We start from the raw sequence: 18,097 nt of genomic DNA, 5'->3' as shown, positions 1-18,097 counted from the left end.
CAGTCACTAATGTATACAAGGAGGAAATATTATCATAAATAAAATATTTCCTAATAGTCAATATTTTTCTAAATATACTTGCTTGGAAATTGCTGTGCAAAGTTTTATGATGCCCAGCAGAGTTTTTCTGATGGATAAAACCCAAGACATGTCACATGCTATGTGCAGATAAGTACTTACAAATAATTTTACCAGTTTGACAAAAAAACAAAATTCAATTGTGCAAATAAGTAAATCGAAACTATTTTGAGAATTTTAAAAAAAAAATATTCAGTTGAAGATTTGACTCAGGAAATTGACTTCAATAAGATAATGGAACCATGTCAAAGAATCTGAAAATTTGGGCTCGTCCACGATTTGAACCTGGGATCTCTCACACCCTAAGCGAGAATCATAACCCTAGGCCAACAAGTCACCTACCTGAACATTTTTCTATTGATTTTTCAATTGATTTAAAGAAAATTGCTTTTTGTTTTTAAAAACACCATATACATTTATGTAAAAATGAATTTGTAGAATAAATAAAATATTTCCTTATGGTCCAGTAGATAGTTTTCTAAGTATACATATAGGAAAAGTGCAGGGACAAGATTTGTGAGTGCCTACAGAGTTTGGACTTCTCTCATGGACGAAGCTAAAGACTTGTCATATGCAATGTACAAATCATGCTTACAGACACAGAAGAAAGGCAAAAGAAAACCTTGCAATTTCATTTTTGAACTTTTTGTGTTTCAAAATGAGACTATTCTTTTAAAACATTCAAAGCTATCTAGACAGTAGCTAACCTGCAGTTTTCCTAATATACCACAATACAGTTGAAATTTGAATAAGTATGCTCTTATTTTTAGAACAACTAAAATGTTTCCGTAAGATTCTATTGATAGTTTTCTTTGTGTGCTTATTTGGAAAGTGCAGTGACAAGATTTAAAAATGGCTACAGAGTTTGGACTTGTCTGATCGATAAAACCCAAGACTTGTCAAAAGCTATGTGTAAATCATGCATAAATAGAAGAAAGGCTATTGAAAAATGATGAAGGCAAGATTCATAAGTATTTACAAATTCTATTGGGTGTATGGCAAAATCAAAACTCAGTTGATGCTATTGACTTAGCCAATTGAGAAAATCAGATATATATAAACCATGAGATGCACCGTAAAAAAGAAATAGAGGGCTCGTCTGGGACTTGAACCCGGGACCTCTCACACCCAAAGGGAGAATCAAACCCCTAGAACAACGAGCCAACTGAAAGAAGCGCGTTTTATTTGATTTCTTAACTGTTTCTATGTGAAAATGGTATTCTTTTAAAGCAGTCACTAATGTATACAAGGAGGAAATATTAGCATAAATAAAATATTTCCTAATAGTCAATATTTCTCTAAGTATACTTGCTTGGAAATTGCTGTGCAAAGTTTTATGATGCCCAGCAGAGTTTTTCTGATGGATAAAACCCAAGACATGTCACATGCTATGTGCAGGTAAGTACTTACAAATAATTTTAGCAGTTTGACAAAAAACAAAATTCAATTATGCAAATAAGTAAATCCAATCTATTTTGAGAGTTTTGAAAAAAGAACATTCAGTTGAAATTCACTCTGGAAATTGACTTCAATAAGATAATGGAACCATGTCAAAGAATCTGAAAATTTGGGCTCATCCACGATTTGAATCTGGGACCTCTCGCACCCAAAGTGAGAATCATAGAGTCATCAAGTAAGCATGTTTTATTTGATTTCTTAACTGTTTTTATGTGAAAATTTTATTATTTTAAAGCAGTCACTCATGTATACAAGGTGGAAATATTAGAATAAATAAAATATTTCCTAATAGTCAATATTTTTCTAAGTATACTTGCTTGGAAATTGCTGTGCAAAGTTTTATGATGCCCAGCAAAGTTTTTCTGATGGATAAAACCCAAGACATTTCACATGCTATGTGCTGATAAGAACTTACAAATAATTTTAGCAGTTTGACAAAAAACAAAATTCAATTGTGCAAATAAGTAAATCCAATCTATTTTGAGAGTTTTGAAAAAACAACATTCAGTTGAAATTCACTCTGGAAATTGACCAATAAGATAATGGAACCATGTCAAAGAATCTGAAAAGTTGGGCTCGTCCGGGTTTTGAACCCGGGACCTCTCGCACCCAAAGTGAGAGTCATAGAATCATCAAGTAAGCATGTTTTATGTGATTTCTTAACTATTTTTATGTGAAAATTTTATTATTTTAAAGCAGTCACTAATGTATACAAGGAGGAAATATTATCATAAATAAAATATTTCCTAATAGTCAATATTTTTCTAAGTATACTTGCTTGGAAATTGCTGTGCAAAGTTTTATGATGCCCAGCAGAATTTTTCTGATGGATAAAACCCAAGACATGTCACATGCTATGTGCAGATAGGTACTTACAAATAAGTTTAGCAGTTTGACAAAAAACAAAATTCAATTGTGCAAATAAGTAAATCCAATCTATTTTGAGAGTTTTTAAAAAATAATATTCAGTTGAAGATTTGACTCAGGAAATTGACTTCAATAAGATAATGGAACCATGTCAAAGAATCTGAAAATTTGGGCTCGTCCACGATTTGAACCTGGGATCTCTCACACCCTAAGCGAGAATCATAACCCTAGGCCAACAAGTCACCTACCTGAACATTTTTCTATTGATTTTTCAATTAATTTAAAGAAAATAGCTTTTTGTTTTTAAAAACACCATATACATTTATGGAAAAATGAATTTGTAGAATAAATAAAATATTTCCTTATGGTCCAGTAGATAGTTTTCTAAGTATACATATAGGAAAAGTGCAGGGACAAGATTTGTGAGTGCCTACAGAGTTTGGACTTCTCTCATAGACGAAGCTAAAGACTTGTCATATGCAATGTACAAATCATGCTTACAGACACAGAAGAAAGGCAAAAGAATACCTTGCAATTTCATTTTTGAACTTTTTGTGTTTCAAAATGAGACTATTCTTTTAAAACATTCAAAGCTTTCTAGACAGTAGGGAACCTGCAGTTTTCCTAATATACCACAATACAGTTGAAATTTGAATAAGTATGCTCTTATTTTTAGAACAACTAAAACTTTTCCATAACATTCTATTGATAGTTTTCTTTGTGTGCTTATTTGGAAAGTGCAGTGACAAGATTTAAAAATGGCTACAGAGTTTGGACTTGTCTGATCGATAAAACCCAAGACTTGTCAAAAGCTATGTGTAAATCATGCATAAATAGAAGAAAGGCAATTGAAAAATGATGAAGGCAAGATTCATAAGTATGTACAAATTCTATTGGGAGTATGGCAAAAACAAAACTCAGTTGATGCTATTGACTTAGCCAATTGAGAAAATCAGATATATATAAACCATGAGATGCACCTTAAAATAGAAATAGAGGGCTCATCCGGGACTTGAACCCGGGACATCTCACACCCAAAGCGAGAATCAAACCCCTAGACCAACGAGCCAACTGAAATAAGTGGGTTTTATTTGATTTCTTAACTGTTTTTATGTGAAAATTGTATTATTTTAAAGCAGTCACTAATGTATACAAGGAGGAAATTTTAGCATAAATAAAATATTTCCTAATAGTCAATATTTTTCTAAGTATACTTGCTTGGAAATTGCTGTGCAAAGTTTTATGATGCCCAGCAGAGTTTTTCTGATGGATAAAACCAAAGACATGTCACATGCTATGTGCAGATAAGTACTTACAAATAATTTTAGCAGTTTGACAAAAAACAAAATTCAATTCTGCAAATAAGTAAATCAAATCTATTTTGAGAGTTTTGAAAAAACAACATTCAGTTGAAATTCACTCAGGAAATTGACTTCAATAAGATAATGGAACCATGTCAAAGAATCTGAAAATTTGGGCTCGTCCACGATTTGAACCCGGGATCTCTCACACCCTAAGCGAGAATCATAACCCTAGGCCAACAAGTCACCTACCTGAACATTTTTCTATTGTTTTTTCAATTGATTTAAAGAAAATAGCTTTTTGTTTTTAAAAACACCATATACATTTATGTAAAAATGAATTTGTAGAATAAATTAAATATTTCCTTATGGTCCAGTAGATAGTTTTCTAAGTATACATATAGGAAAAGTGCAGGGACAAGATTTGTGAGTGCCTACAGAGTTTGGACTTCTCTCATGGACGAAGCTAAAGACTTGTCATATGCAATGTACAAATCATGCTTCCAGACACAGAAGAAAGGCAAAAGAAAACCTTGCAATTTCATTTTTGAACTTTTTGTGTTTCAAAATGAGACTATTCTTTTAAAACATTCAATGCTATCTAGACAGTAGGGAACCTGCAGTTTTCCAAATATACCACAATACAGTTGAAATTTGAATGAATGCTCTTATTTTTAGAACAACTAAAATGTTTCCGTAAGATTCTATTAATAGTTTTCTTTGTGTGCTTATTTGGAAAGTGCAGTGACAAGATTTAAAAATGGCTACAGAGTTTGGACTTGTCTGATCGATAAAACCCAAGACTTGTCAAAAGCTATGTGTAAATCATGCATAAATAGAAGAAAGGCAATTGAAAAATTATGAAGGCAAGAATCATAAGTATGTACAAATTCTATTGGGAGTATGGCAAATACAAAACTCAGTTGATGCTATTGACTTAGCCAATTGAGAAAATCAGATATAAATAAACCATGAGATGCACCGTAAAAAAGAAATAGAGGGCTCGTCTGGGACTTGTACCTGGGAACCTCTCACACCCAAAGGGAGAATCATACCCCTAGAACAACGAGCCAACTGAAAGAAGTGCTTTTTATTTGATTTCTTAACTGTTTCTATGTGAAAATGGTATTCTTTTAAAGCAGTCACTAATGTATACAAGGAGGAAATATTATCATAAATAAAATATTTCCTAATAGTCAATATTTTTCTAAGTATACTTGCTTGGAAATTGCTGTGCAAAGTTTTATGATGCCCAGCAGAGTTTTTCTGATGGATAAAACCCAAGACATGTCACATGCTATGTGCAGATAAGTACTTACAAATAATTTTAGCAGTTTGACAAAAAACAAAATTCAATTATGCAAATAAGTAAATCCAATCTATTTTGAGAGTTTTGAAAAAAGAACATTCAGTTGAAATTCACTCTGGAAATTGACTTCAATAAGATAATGGAACCATGTCAAAGAATCTGAAAATTTGGGCTCATCCACGATTTGAATCTGGGACCTCTCGCACCCAAAGTGAGAATCATAGAGTCATCAAGTAAGCATGTTTTATTTGATTTCTTAACTGTTTTTATGTGAAAATTTTATTATTTTAAAGCAGTCACTCATGTATACAAGGTGGAAATATTAGAATAAATAAAATATTTCCTAATAGTCAATATTTTTCTAAGTATACTTGCTTGGAAATTGCTGTGCAAAGTTTTATGATGCCCAGCAGAGTTTTTCTGATGGATAAAACCCAAGACATTTCACATGCTATGTGCAGATAAGAACTTACAAATAATTTTAGCAGTTTGACAAAAAACAAAATTCAATTGTGCAAATAAGTAAATACAATCTATTTTGAGAGTTTTGAAAAAACAACATTCAGTTGAAATTCACTCTGGAAATTGACCAATAAGATAATGGAACCATGTCAAAGAATCTGAAAAGTTGGGCTCGTCCGGGATTTGAACCCGGGACCTCTCGCACCCAAAGTGAGAGTCATAGAATCATCAAGTAAGCATGTTTTATGTGATTTCTTAACTGTTTTTATGTGAAAATTTTAATATTTTAAAGCAGTCACTAATGTATACAAGGAGTAAATATTAGCATAAATAAAATATTTCCTAATAGTCAATATTTTTCTAAGTATACTTGCTTGGAAATTGCTGTGCAAAGTTTTATGATGCCCAGCAGAGTTTTTCTGATGGATAAAACCAAAGACATGTCACATGCTATGTGCAGATAAGTACTTACAAATAATTTTAGCAGTTTGACAAAAAACAAAATTCAATTCTGCAAATAAGTAAATCAAATCTATTTTGAGAGTTTTTAAAAAATAATATTCAGTTGAAGATTTGACTCACTAAATTGACTTCAATAAGATAATGGAACCATGTCAAAGAATCTGAAAATTTGGGCTTGTCCACGATTTGAACCTGGGATCTCTCACACCCTAAGCGAGAATCATAACCCTAGGCCAACAAGTCACCTACCTGAACATTTTTCTATTGATTTTTCAATTGATTTAAAGAAAATAGCTTTTTGTTTTTAAAAACACCATATACATTTATGTAAAAATGAATTTGTAGAATAAATAAAATATTTCCTTATGGTCCAGTAGATAGTTTTCTAAGTATACATATAGGAAAAGTGCAGGGACAAGATTTGTGAGTGCCTACAGAGTTTGGACTTCTCTCATGGACGAAGCTAAAGACTTGTCATATGCAATGTACAAATCATGCTTACAGACACAGAAGAAAGGCAAAAGAAAACCTTGCAATTTCATTTTTGAACTTTTTGTGTTTCAAAATGAGACTATTCTTTTAAAACATTCAAAGCTATCTAGACAGTAGCTAATCTGCAGTTTTCCTAATATACCACAATACAGTTGAAATTTGAATAAGTATGCTCTTATTTTTAGAACAACTAAAATGTTTCCGTAAGATTCTATTGATAGTTTTCTTTGTGTGCTTATTTGGAAAGTGCAGTGACAAGATTTAAAAATGGCTACAGAGTTTGGACTTGTCTGATCGATAAAACCCAAGACTTGTCAAAAGCTATATGTAAATCATGCATAAATAGAAGAAAGGCAATTGAAAAATGATGAAGGCAAGATTCATAAGTATTTACAAATTCTATTGGGTGTATGGCAAAAACAAAACTCAGTTGATGCTACTGACTTAGCCAATTGAGAAAATCAGATATATATAAACCATGAGATGCACTGTAAAAAAGAAATAGATGGCTCGTCTGGGACTTGAACCCGGGACCACTCACACCCAAAGGGAGAATCATACCCCTAGAACAACGAGCCAACTGAAAGAAGTGCGTTTTATTTGATTTCTTAACTGTTTCTATGTGAAAATGGTATTCTTTTAAAGCAGTCACTAATGTATACAAGGAGGAAATATTAGTATAAATAAAATATTTCCTAATAGTCAATATTTCTCTAAGTATACTTGCTTGGAAATTGCTGTGCAAAGTTTTTGATGCCCAGCAAAGTTTTTCTGATGGATAAAACCCAAGACATTTCACATGCTATGTGCAGATAAGAACTTACAAATAATTTTAGCAGTTTGACAAAAAACAAAATTCAATTGTGCAAATAAGTAAATCCAATCTATTTTGAGAGTTTTGAAAAAACAACATTCAGTTGAAATTCACTCTGGAAATTGACCAATAAGATAATGGAACCATGTCAAAGAATCTGAAAAGTTGGGCTCGTCCGGGATTTGAACCCGGGACCTCTCGCACCCAAAGTGAGAGTCATAGAATCATCAAGTAAGCATGTTTTATGTGATTTCTTAACTGTTTTTATGTGAAAATTTTATTATTTTAAAGCAGTCACTAATGTATACAAGGAGGAAATATTATCATAAATAAAATATTTCCTAATAGTCAATATTTTTCTAAGTATACTTGCTTGGAAATTGCTGTGCAAAGTTTTATGATGCCCAGCAGAATTTTTCTGATGGATAAAACCCAAGACATGTCACATGCTATGTGCAGATAAGTACTTACAAATAATTTTAGCAGTTTGACAAAAAACAAAATTCAATTCTGCAAATAAGTAAATCCAATCTATTTTGAGAGTTTTTAAAAAATAATATTCAGTTGAAGATTTGACTCAGGAAATTGACTTCAATAAGATAATGGAACCATGTCAAAGAATCTGAAAATTTGGGCTCATCCACGATTTGAACCTGGGATCTCTCACACCCTAAGCGAGAATCATAACCCTAGGCCAACAAGTCACCTACCTGAACATTTTTCTATTGATTTTTCAATTGATTTAAAGAAAATAGCTTTTTTGTTTTTAAAAACACCATATACATTTATGTAAAAATGAATTTGTTGAATAAATTAAATATTTCCTTATGGTCCAGTAGATAGTTTTCTAAGTATACATATAGGAAAAGGGCAGGGACAAGATTTGTGAGTGCCTACAGAGTTTGGACTTCTCTCATGGATGAAGCTAAAGACTTGTCATATGCAATGTACAAATCATGCTTACAGACACAGAAGAAAGGCAAAAGAAAACCTTGCAATTTAATTTTTGAACTTTTTGTGTTTCAAAATGAGACTATTCTTTTAAAACATTCAAAGCTATCTAGACAGTAGGGAACCTGCAGTTTTCCAAATATACCACAATACAGTTGAAATTTGAATAAGTATGCTCTTATTTTTAGAACAACTAAAATGTTTCCATAAGATTCTATTGATAGTTTTCTTTGTGTGCTTATTTGGAAAGTGCAGTGACAAGATTTAAAAATGGCTACAGAGTTTGGACTTGTCTGATCGATAAAACCCAAGACTTGTCAAAAGCTATGTGTAAATCATGCATAAATAGAAGAAAGGCAATTGAAAAATGATGAAGGCAAGAATCATAAGTATGTTCAAATTCTATTGAGAGTATGGCAAATACAAAACTCAGTTGATGCTATTAACTTAGCCAATTGAGAAAATCAGATATATATAAACCATGAGATGCACCGTAAAAAAAAAATAGAGGGTTCGTCCGGGTCTTGAACCCGGGACCTCTCACTCCCAAAGCAAGAATCATACCCCTAGACCAACAAGCCAACTGAAATAAGTGTGTTTTATTTGATTTCTTAACTATTCTTATGTGAAAATGGTATTCTTTAAAGCAGTCACTAATGTATACAAGGAGGAAATATTAGCATAAATAAAATATTTCCTAATAGTCAATATTTTTCTAAGTATACTTGCTTGGAAATTGCTGTGCAAAGTTTTATGATGCCCAGCAGAGTTTTTCTGATGGATAAAACCCAAGACATGTCACATGCTATGTGCAGATATGTACTTACAAATAATTTTAGCAGTTTGACAAAACACAAAATTCAATTCTGCAAATAAGTAATTCCAATCTATTTTGAGAGTTTTGAAAAAACAACATTCAGTTGAAATTCAATCTGGAAATTGACCAACAAGATAATGGAACCATGTCAAAGAATCTGAAAAGTTGGGCTCGTCTGGGATTTAAACCCGGGACCTCTCGCACCCAAAGTGAGAGTCATAGAATCATCAAGTAAGCATGTTTTATTTGATTTCTTAACTGTTTTTATGTGAAAATTTTAATATTTTAAAGCAGTCACTAATGTATACAAGGAGGAAATATTAGCATAAATAAAATATTTCCTAATAGTCAATATTTTTCTAAGTATACTTGCTTGGAAATTGCTGTGCAAAGTTTTATGATGCCCAGCAGAGTTTTTCTGATGGATAAAACCCAAGACATGTCACATGCTATGTGCAGATAAGTACTTACAAATAATTTTACCAGTTTGACAAAAAACAAAATTCAATTGTGCAAATAAGTAAATCCAAACTATTTTGAGAGTTTTTAAAAAATAATATTCAGTTGAAGATTTGATTCAGGAAATTGACTTCAATAAGATAATGGAACCATGTCAAAGAATCTGAAAATTTGGGCTCGTCCACGATTTGAACCTGGGATATCTCACACCCTAAGCGAGAATCATAACCCTAGGCCAACAAGTCACCTACCTGAACATTTTTCTATTGATTTTTCAATTGATTTAAAGAAAATAGCTTTTTGTTTTTAAAAACACCATATACATTTATGTAAAAATGAATTTGTAGAATAAATTAAATATTTCCTTATGGTCCAGTAGATAGTTTTCTAAGTATACATATAGGAAAAGTGCAGGGACAAGATTTGTGAGTGCCTACAGAGTTTGGACTTCTCTCATGGACGAAGATAAAGACTTGTCATATGCAATGTACAAATCATGCTTACAGACACAGAAGAAAGGCAAAAGAAAACCTTGCAATTTCATATTTGAACTTTTTGTGTTTCAAAATGAGACTATTCTTTTAAAACATTCAAAGCTATCTAGACAGTAGCTAACCTGCAGTTTTCCTAATATACCACAATACAGTTGAAATTTGAATAAGTATGCTCTTATTTTTAGAACAACTAAAATGTTTCCGTAAGATTCTATTGATAGTTTTCTTTGTGTGCTTATTTGGAAAGTGCAGTGACAAGATTTAAAAATGGCTACAGAGTTTGGACTTGTCTGATCGATAAAACCCAAGACTTGTCAAAAGCTATGTGTAAATCATGCATAAATAGAAGAAAGGCAATTGAAAAATGATGAAGGCAAGATTCATAAGTATGTACAAATTCTATTGGGTGTATGGCAAAAACAAAACTCAGTTGATGCTATTGAATTAGCCAATTGAGAAAATCAGATATATATAAACCATGAGATGCACCGTAAAAAAGAAATAGAGGGCTCGTCTGGGACTTGAACCCGGGACCTCTCACACCCAAAGGGAGAATCATACCCCTAGACCAACAAGCCAACTGAAATAAGTGTGGTTTATTTGATTTCTTAACTGTTTTTATGTGAAAATGGTATTCTTTAAAGCAGTCACTAATGTATACAAGGAGGAAATATTAGCATAAATAAAATATTTCCTAATAGTCAATATTTTTCTAAGTATACTTGCTTGGAAATTGCTGTGCAAAGTTTTATGATGCCCAGCAGAGTTTTTCTGATGGATAAAACCCAAGACATGTCACATGCTATGTGCAGATATGTACTTACAAATAATTTTAGCAGTTTGACAAAACACAAAATTCAATTCTGCAAATAAGTAAATCCAATCTATTTTGAGAGTTTTGAAAAAACAACATTCAGTTGAAATTCAATCTGGAAATTGACCAACAAGATAATGGAACCATGTCAAAGAATCTGAAAAGTTGGGCTCGTCTGGGATTTAAACCCGGGACCTCTCGCACCCAAAGTGAGAGTCATAGAATCATCAAGTAAGCATGTTTTATTTGATTTCTTAACTGTTTTTATGTGAAAATTTTAATATTTTAAAGCAGTCACTAATGTATACAAGGAGGAAATATTAGCATAAATAAAATATTTCCTAATAGTCAATATTTTTCTAAGTATACTTGCTTGGAAATTGCTGTGCAAAGTTTTATGATGCCCAGCAGAGTTTTTCTGATGGATAAAACCCAAGACATGTCACATGCTATGTGCAGATAAGTACTTACAAATAATTTTACCAGTTTGACAAAAAACAAAATTCAATTGTGCAAATAAGTAAATCCAAACTATTTTGAGAGTTTTTAAAAAATAATATTCAGTTGAAGATTTGATTCAGGAAATTGACTTCAATAAGATAATGGAACCATGTCAAAGAATCTGAAAATTTGGGCTCGTCCACGATTTGAACCTGGGATCTCTCACACCCTAAGCGAGAATCATAACCCTAGGCCAACAAGTCACCTACCTGAACATTTTTCTATTGATTTTTCAATTGATTTAAAGAAAATAGCTTTTTGTTTTTAAAAACACCATATACATTTATGTAAAAATGAATTTGTAGAATAAATTAAATATTTCCTTATGGTCCAGTAGATAGTTTTCTAAGTATACATATAGGAAAAGTGCAGGGACAAGATTTGTGAGTGCCTACAGAGTTTGGACTTCTCTCATGGATGAAGATAAAGACTTGTCATATGCAATGTACAAATCATGCTTACAGACACAGAAGAAAGGCAAAAGAAAACCTTGCAATTTCATATTTGAACTTTTTGTGTTTCAAAATGAGACTATTCTTTTAAAACATTCAAAGCTATCTAGACAGTAGCTAACCTGCAGTTTTCCTAATATACCACAATACAGTTGAAATTTGAATAAGTATGCTCTTATTTTTAGAACAACTAAAATGTTTCCGTAAGATTCTATTGATAGTTTTCTTTGTGTGCTTATTTGGAAAGTGCAGTGACAAGATTTAAAAATGGCTACAGAGTTTGGACTTGTCTGATCGATAAAACCCAAGACTTGTCAAAAGCTATGTGTAAATCATGCATAAATAGAAGAAAGGCAATTGAAAAATGATGAAGGCAAGATTCATAAGTATGTACAAATTCTATTGGGTGTATGGCAAAAACAAAACTCAGTTGATGCTATTGAATTAGCCAATTGAGAAAATCAGATATATATAAACCATGAGATGCACCGTAAAAAAGAAATAGAGGGCTCGTCTGGGACTTGAACCCGGGACCTCTCACACCCAAAGGGAGAATCATACCCCTAGACCAACAAGCCAACTGAAATAAGTGTGGTTTATTTGATTTCTTAACTGTTTTTATGTGAAAATGGTATTCTTTAAAGCAGTCACTAATGTATACAAGGAGGAAATATTAGCATAAATAAAATATTTCCTAATAGTCAATATTTTTCTAAGTATACTTGCTTGGAAATTGCTGTGCAAAGTTTTATGATGCCCAGCAGAGTTTTTCTGATGGATAAAACCCAAGACATGTCACATGCTATGTGCAGATATGTACTTACAAATAATTTTAGCAGTTTGACAAAACACAAAATTCAATTCTGCAAATAAGTAAATCCAATCTATTTTGAGAGTTTTGAAAAAACAACATTCAGTTGAAATTCAATCTGGAAATTGACCAACAAGATAATGGAACCATGTCAAAGAATCTGAAAAGTTGGGCTCGTCTGGGATTTAAACCCGGGACCTCTCGCACCCAAAGTGAGAGTCATAGAATCATCAAGTAAGCATGTTTTATTTGATTTCTTAACTGTTTTTATGTGAAAATTTTAATATTTTAAAGCAGTCACTAATGTATACAAGGAGGAAATATTAGCATAAATAAAATATTTCCTAATAGTCAATATTTTTCTAAGTATACTTGCTTGGAAATTGCTGTGCAAAGTTTTATGATGCCCAGCAGAGTTTTTCTGATGGATAAAACCCAAGACATGTCACATGCTATGTGCAGATAAGTACTTACAAATAATTTTACCAGTTTGACAAAAAACAAAATTCAATTGTGCAAATAAGTAAATCCAAACTATTTTGAGAGTTTTTAAAAAATAATATTCAGTTGAAGATTTGATTCAGGAAATTGACTTCAATAAGATAATGGAACCATGTCAAAGAATCTGAAAATTTGGGCTCGTCCACGATTTGAACCTGGGATCTCTCACACCCTAAGCGAGAATCATAACCCTAGGCCAACAAGTCACCTACCTGAACATTTTTCTATTGATTTTTCAATTGATTTAAAGAAAATAGCTTTTTGTTTTTAAAAACACCATATACATTTATGTAAAAATGAATTTGTAGAATAAATTAAATATTTCCTTATGGTCCAGTAGATAGTTTTCTAAGTATACATATAGGAAAAGTGCAGGGACAAGATTTGTGAGTGCCTACAGAGTTTGGACTTCTCTCATGGACGAAGATAAAGACTTGTCATATGCAATGTACAAATCATGCTTACAGACACAGAAGAAAGGCAAAAGAAAACCTTGCAATTTCATATTTGAACTTTTTGTGTTTCAAAATGAGACTATTCTTTTAAAACATTCAAAGCTATCTAGACAGTAGCTAACCTGCAGTTTTCCTAATATACCACAATACAGTTGAAATTTGAATAAGTATGCTCTTATTTTTAGAACAACTAAAATGTTTCCGTAAGATTCTATTGATAGTTTTCTTTGTGTGCTTATTTGGAAAGTGCAGTGACAAGATTTAAAAATGGCTACAGAGTTTGGACTTGTCTGATCGATAAAACCCAAGACTTGTCAAAAGCTATGTGTAAATCATGCATAAATAGAAGAAAGGCAATTGAAAAATGATGAAGGCAAGATTCATAAGTATGTACAAATTCTATTGGGAGTATGGCAAAAACAAAACTCGGTTGATGCTATTGTCTTAGCCAATTGAGAAAATCAGATATATATAAACCATGAGATGTACTGTACAAAAGAAAAAGAGGGCTTGTCCGGGATTTGAACCTGGGACCTCTCGCACCCAAAGCGAGAATCATACCCCTAGACCAACGAGCCAACTGAAATAAGTGTGGTTTATTTGATTTCTTAACTGTTTTTATGTGAAAATAGTATTCTTTTAAAGCAGTCACTAATGTATACAAGGAGGAAATATTAGCATAAATAAAATGTTTCCTAATAGTCAATATTTTTCTAAGTATACTTGCTTGGAAATTGCTGTGCAAAGTTTTATGATGCCCAGCAGAGTTTTTCTGATGGATAAAACCCAAGACATGTCACATGCTATGTGCAGATAAGTACTTACAAATAATTTTAGCAGTTTGACAAAAAACAAAATTCAATTGTGCAAATAAGTAAATCCAATCTATTTTGAGAGTTTTGAAAAAACAACATTCAGTTGAAATTCACTCAGGAAATTGACTTCAATAAGATAATGGAACCATGTCAAAGAATCTGAAAAGTTTGGCTCGTCCAGGATTTGAACCCGGGACCTCTCGCACCCAAAGTGAGAGTCATAGAATCATCAAGTAAGCACAGTTTATTTGATTTCTTAACTGTTTTTATGTGAAAATTTTATTATTTTAAAGCAGTCACTAATGTATAAAAGGAGGAAAAATTATCATAAATAAAATATTTCCTAATAGTCAATTTTTTTCTAAGTATACTTGCTTGGAAATTGCTGTGCAAAGTTTTATGATGCCCAGCAGAGTTTTTCTGATGGATAAAACCCAAGACATGTCACATTCTATATGCAGATAAGTACTTACAAATAATTTTAGCAGTTTGACATAAAACAAAATTCAATTCTGCAAATAAGTAAATCCAATCTATTTTGAGAGTTTTTAAAAAATAATATTCAGTTTAAGATTTTACTCAGGAAATTGACTTCAATAAGATAATGGAACTATGTCTTAGAATCTCAAAATTTGGGCTCATCCATGATTTGAACCTGGGACCTCTCACACCCTAAGCGAGAATCATAACCCTAGACCAACAAGCCACCTACCTGAACATTTTTCTATTGATTTTTCAATTGATTTAAAGAAAATAGCTTTTTGTTTTTAAAAACACCATATACATTTATGTAAAAATGAATTTGTAGAATAAATAAAATATTTCCTTATGGTCCAGTAGATAGTTTTCTAAGTATGCATATAGGAAAAGTGCAGGGACAAGATTTGTGAGTGCCTACAGAGTTTGGACTTCTCTCATGGACGAAGCTAAAGACTTGTCATATGCAATTTACAAATCATGCTTCCAGACACAGAAGAAAGGCAAAAGAAAACCTTGCAATTTCATTTTTTAACTTTTTGTGTTTCAAAATGAGACTATTCTTTTAAAACTTTCAAAGCTATCTAGACAGTAGGGAACCTGCAGTTTTCCTAATATACCACAATACAGTTGAAATTTGAATAAGTATGCTCTTATTTTTAGAACAACTAAAATGTTTCCGTAAGATTCTATTGATAGTTTTCTTTGTGTACTTATTTGGAAAGTGCAGTGACAAGATTTAAAAATGGCTACAGAGTTTGGACTTGTCTGATCGATAAAACCCAAGACTTGTCAAAAGCTATGTGTAAATCATGCATAAATAGAAGAAAGGCAATTGAAAAATGATGAAGGCAAGATTCATAAGTATGTACAAATTCTATTGGGAGTATGGCAAAAACAAAACTCAGTTGATGCTATTGACTTAGCCAATTGAGAAAATCAGATATATATAAACCATGAGATGTACTGTACAAAAGAAAAAGAGGGCTTGTCCGGGATTTGAACCTGGGACCTCTCGCACCCAAAGCGAGAATCATACCCCTAGCCAACTGAAATAAGAGTGGTTTATTTGATTTCTTAACTGTTTTTATGTGAAAATGGTATTCTTTTAAAGCAGTCACTAATGTATACAAGGAGGAAATATTAGCATAAATAAAATGTTTCCTAATAGTCAATATTTTTCTAAGTATACTTGCTTGGAAATTGCTGTGCAAAGTTTTATGATGACCAGCAGAGTTTTTCTGATGGATAAAACCCAAGACATGTCACATGCTATGTGCAGATAAGTACTTACAAATAATTTTAGCAGTTTGACAAAAAACAAAATTCAATTGTGCAAATAAGTAAATCCAATCTATTTTGAGAGTTTTGAAAAAACAACATTCAGTTGAAATTCACTCAGGAAATTGACTTCAATAAGATAATGGAACCATGTCAAAGAATCTGAAAAGTTGGGCTCATCCAGGATTTGAACCTGGGACCTCTCGCACCCAAAGTGAGAGTCATAGAATCATCAAGTAAGCACATTTTATTTGATTTCCTAACTGTTTTTATGTGAAAATTGTATTATTTTAAAGCAGTCACTAATGTATAAAAGGAGGAAATATTATCATTAATAAAATATTTCCTAATAGTCAATATTTTTCTAAGTATACTTGCTTGGAAATTGCTGTGCAAAGTTTTATGATGCCCAGCAGAGTTTTTCTGAAGGATAAAACCCAAGACATGTCACATGCTATGTGCAGATAAGTACTTACAAATAATATTAGCAGTTTGACATAAAACAAAATTCAATTCTGCAAATAAGTAAATCCAATCAATTTTGAGAGTTTTTAAAAAATAATATTCAGTTAAAGATTTTACTCAGGAAATTGACTTCAATAAGATAATGGAACTATGTCAAAGAATCTGAAAATTTGGGCTCATCCATGATTTGAACCTGGGACCTCTCACACCCTAAGTGAGAATCATAACCCTAGACCAACAAGCCACCTACCTGAACATTTTTCTATTGATTTTTCAATTGATTTAAAGAAAATAGCTTTTTGTTTTTAAAAACACCATATACATTTATGTAAAAATGAATTTGTAGAATAAATAACATATTTCCTTATGGTCCAGTAGATAGTTTTCTAAGCATGCATATAGGAAAAGTGCAGGGACAAGATTTGTGAGTGCCTACAGAGTTTGGACTTCTCTCATTGACGAAGCTAAAGACTTGTCATATGCAATTTACAAATCATGCTTCCAGACACAGAAGAAAGGCAAAAGAAAACCTTGCAATTTCATTTTTGAACTTTTTGTGTTTCAAAAGAGACTATTCTTTTAAAACTTTCAAAGCTATCTAGACAGTAGGGAACCTGCAGTTTTCCTAATATACCACAATACATTAGAAATTTGAATAAGTATGCTCTTATTTTTAGAACAACTAAAATGTTTCTGTAAGATTCTATTGATAGTTTTCTTTGTGTACTTATTTGGAAAGTGCAGTGACAAGATTTAAAAATGGCTACAGAGTTTGGACTTGTCTGATCGATAAAACCCAAGACTTGTCAAAAGCTATGTGTAAATCATGCATAAATAGAAGAAAGGCAATTGAAAAATGATGAAGGCAAGATTCATAAGTATGTACAAATTCTATTGGGAGTATGGCAAAAACAAAACTCGGTTGATGCTATTGACTTAGCCAATTGAGAAAATCAGATATATATAAACCATGAGATGTACTGTACAAAAGAAAAAGAGGGCTTGTCCGGGATTTGAACCCGGGACCTCTCGCACCCAAAGCGAGAATCATACCCCTAGACCAACGAGCCAACTGAAATAAGTGTGGTTTATTTGATTTCTTAACTGTTTTTATGTGAAAATAGTATTCTTTTAAAGCAGTCACTAATGTATACAAGGAGGAAATATTAGCATAAATAAAATGTTTCCTAATAGTCAATATTTTTCTAAGTATACTTGCTTGGAAATTGCTGTGCAAAGTTTTATGATGCCCAGCAGAGTTTTTCTGATGGATAAAACCCAAGACATGTCACATGCTATGTGCAGATAAGTACTTACAAATAATTTTAGCAGTTTGACAAAAAACAAAATTCAATTGTGCAAATAAGTAAATCCAATCTATTTTGAGAGTTTTGAAAAAACAACATTCAGTTGAAATTCACTCAGGAAATTGACTTCAATAAGATAATGGAACCATGTCAAAGAATCTGAAAAGTTTGGCTCGTCCAGGATTTGAACCCGGGACCTCTCGCACCCAAAGTGAGAGTCATAGAATCATCAAGTAAGCACAGTTTATTTGATT

At 32.0% G+C, this 18,097-nt stretch overlaps 2 non-coding genes across 2 annotated transcripts; both read right to left on the bottom strand.

Annotated features, from left to right (window-relative positions):
- Positions 1 to 3,400: 3,400 nt before the first annotated feature.
- On the bottom strand, positions 3,401 to 3,472 carry TRNAP-UGG (transfer RNA proline (anticodon UGG)). Its single transcript has one exon. It is a non-coding gene; the product is annotated as a tRNA-Pro (tRNA).
- Positions 3,473 to 17,534: 14,062 nt separating this feature from the next.
- On the bottom strand, positions 17,535 to 17,606 carry TRNAP-UGG (transfer RNA proline (anticodon UGG)). Its single transcript has one exon. It is a non-coding gene; the product is annotated as a tRNA-Pro (tRNA).
- Positions 17,607 to 18,097: the final 491 nt, after the last annotated feature.

The sequence above is a fragment of the Taudactylus pleione genome, unplaced genomic scaffold (genome assembly GCF_031769625.1).
Source record: "Taudactylus pleione unplaced genomic scaffold, aTauple2 ptg000317l, whole genome shotgun sequence".
NCBI lineage: Eukaryota > Metazoa > Chordata > Amphibia > Anura > Myobatrachidae > Taudactylus > Taudactylus pleione.
The sequence above is the reverse complement of the archived record's forward strand: the minus strand, read 5'-3'. Positions and strand labels throughout refer to the sequence as shown.